Source organism: Colobus angolensis, unplaced genomic scaffold, assembly GCF_000951035.1.
Source record: "Colobus angolensis palliatus isolate OR3802 unplaced genomic scaffold, Cang.pa_1.0 Scaffold5, whole genome shotgun sequence".
Taxonomy (NCBI): domain Eukaryota; kingdom Metazoa; phylum Chordata; class Mammalia; order Primates; family Cercopithecidae; genus Colobus; species Colobus angolensis.
This window is the reverse complement of record NW_012118487.1, coordinates 1,063,668-1,067,014: the sequence shown is the minus strand read 5'-3', so window position 1 is coordinate 1,067,014 and position 3,347 is coordinate 1,063,668.

Genomic DNA, 3,347 nt, shown 5'->3' with positions numbered 1-3,347 from the left:
AAAAAAACACCTCTACTCACCTTCCAAGGTGAAAACAATGTCATTGCATCACCCTCCAACCACTAAGATGAAAAACAAAGTATACCAACCATACAATGGGTTGGACGTACTAAACAAACCCACATTCTGAGTGACTCAAAAAGCTGTTAGTATTGACTGGAGCCCAGAACAAGGCCCTGAAGGCTGTTCAGCCACCTGATCCATCTGATCCAATGGCTATGGTCTAAATGTGTCTCCCCCAAAATTTATGTGTTGACACTTAATCGCCAATGTGATCGTATTGAGAGGTGGGGTCTTTAGGAAGTGATTACGTCATGAGGGTGGAGCCCTTACAGATGAGATTAGTGCCTTTATAAAAGAGGTGCCAGGGAGTTGTTCGTCCCTCCACCATGTGAGGACTCAGCATTCATCCACTCCAGAAGACACAGCAAGAAGGCACCATCCTGGAAGCAGAGAGCAACCCTCACCAGACTCCAAATCTGCCAGTACCTTGATCTTGGGCTTCCCAGACTCCAGAACTGTGAAAATCACGTTTCAGTTATTTACAACTTCCAGTCTGTATTGTTACAGCAGCAGGAACAGGCTAAGACACCAATGGTGCTTGAATTGTTTCTATGGTTGTCCCTTCATATCAGCAGGGACTGGCTCCAGGATCTCCATAGACACCCAAATTCATGGATGCCTGTATTAGTCCATTCTTATGCTGCTGAGAAAAACATACTTCAGACTGGGCAATTACAAAAGAAAGAGGCTTAATGGACTTACAGTTCCACGTGGCTGGGGAAGCCTCATAATCGTGGTGGAAGGCAAAGAGGAGCAAGTCACATCTTACATGGATGGCAGCAGGCAAAGAGAGAGCTTGTGCAGGGAAACTCCCCCTTATAGAACCATCAGATCTTGTGAGACTCATTCACTATCTCCAGAACAGCATGGGAAAGACCTGCCCCCGTGATTCAATTACCTCCCGCCAGGTCCCTGACAACACATGGGAATTCAAAATGAGATTTGGCTGGGGACACAGCCAAACCATATCAATGCTCATGTCCCACAGTTGGCCCTGCAGAACCTGTGAATATGTGAAGTTGGCCCTCTATATCTTTGAGTTCCACATCCCTCAAAGATTGTATTTTCAAGCCATGATTGGTTGAATCCCTGAAAGTGGAACCCATGGATATGGAGGGACCACTGCATGTAATAAGAAAAAAAACCCTTCTTACTTGGTTTCCATATGGCTTTTCATGACCTACGGACACTACCTGAAACTGGATGGTTGGAGCACTACAGACCCAATCCAGTATGGCCCTGAAAAACAAGGATGGAGGAAGACCTTCCCAGGAAACAGAACTTGGAGCAATGCTTCAAAAAGAACTTCAAACTGGTTGTTCATTTGTCCTGGAAGGACAGAGGGCCACAGGTTCAGATCTGCACTGATTAATGGGCAGTGGCTAATGATCAGCTGGATCAGGGGTCCCCGACCTGATGGGGACAATGGCTAATGGTCAGCTAGATTCATAGGCAGTGGTTAATGGTCAGCTCGATCAGGTTGGAGATGCCTGATCTAACTGACCATTAGCCACAGACCCGGTCCATGACCTGGTAGGAACCAGGCTGCACAGCAGGAGGTGAGTGGCATATGAGCAAGCATTACCACTGAAGCTCCCCCTCCTGTCAGCTCAGTGGCGGTATTACATTCTCATAGGAGCGCAAACCCTGTCGTGAACTCCATGTGAGGGATCGAGGTTGCACACTTCTTATAAGAATCTAACTAATGCCTGATGATTTCAGGTGGGACAGTTTCATCCCCAAACCATTCCCCCACCCTGTCCTGTGGAAAAATTGTGTTCCATGAAACCAATCGCTGGTGCCAAAAAGGTTAGGGACCACTGAGCTAGATGGGCAAGGATTTGGAAGAAACATAATTAGAAAACCAGTTACAGGGCTCTGGAGAAGACATAGGCACACAGACCTCTCAGAATGGATACTCAGTGTGAAGATATTTGTGTCTTGATGGTGGAACCTGTGTATATCAGTTAATCTGTCTTTGGCCACCAGTCCTTGGCCAATGGACTCACAAAGTTGTCATGGCAGCAAGGATAGAAGTTATTCATGAGCTCAGCAACAGATCACTCCTCATGAAAACTGATCTGGATGCAGCCACTGCTGCACTGCTGGATGTCCAGCCTGCCAAGAGTGGAGAGAACACCAACGGAGCACCATTCCCTGGGAAAATCAGCCAGATGCTGCTGGTAGGCGGATTACATACCACTTCCATCATCAAAGGGAGCAGTGGTTTGCTCTGGCTGGAACAGAGACATACTCTTGAGTATGGATTTGCCTTTCCTACCTTTTCAGGCCCTTAAATCTTCTAGCAACCTGACATCCACGGACTTAAAGGATGCCTTATCCACCATGATGGTACTCCTCATGGCGTTGCTTTTGACTAAGGAATTCCTCAGACAGCAATGAAGTATAGCAATGGGGTCATGTCCTGGGAATTCACTGCCCTACCAGGTTTCCCATCTCCAAACAGCTGACCTGACAGATTGGTGGCATGGCTTTTGAAGGTTCAGTGTCAACACCAGGTGGGTGAGCCGAGGGTACAGACCCCTATCATGTGGCACCTGCTGTAAATCAGTGATTAACATAGAGTGTTGTTCATCCCATGGCCGGGATTCATGAATCAGAAAATCAAGAGTGAAAATGGCCGCTCATCCTCTCAAATTACCCTGGTGATACCCTAGCAAAATGTTTGCCTCCTTTCTCTGAAACCTTAGGTTCTGTTGGTCTAAAGTCTTAGTTCCCAAGGGAGCAATGCTTCCACCAGGAGACACTTCATTGGTTTCATTAAACTGGAAATTGAGGCTAGGCACAGATCCTGGCACTTTGGGAGGCTGAAGTGAGTGGATCACTTGAGCCCAAGAGTTCAAAGCTATAGGAAGCCATGCTGGCACCACTGCACTCCCGCTCGGACAACAGAGTGAGATCCTGTCTCAAAAAAAAGACAATAAAAAAACTGGAGGTTGAGAGTGACAGCTGGAGGCTCCTCATTCCAGTGAATCAACAGACAAAGAAGGGGATTATTGCACTTAACGTGTTTAGTCCTGATTATCAAGGGGAAACTGGGTTATTATTACACAATAAGAACAAGGAAGTATAGGTCTGGCATGCCAGAACTCCCTAGAGTGTCTCAGTACCCCTGTGCCCTGGGATTGAAGCCAATGGGAAACTAACCCAATACAGGCAGGAATGCCAGTGTCCCAGAGTGTTAGGAATGAAGGCTTCAGCCACCACAACGTGCAAAGAGCCAGAGGGCAGAGGGAGCGGGGAGGACATGGGAGTTCCAAATA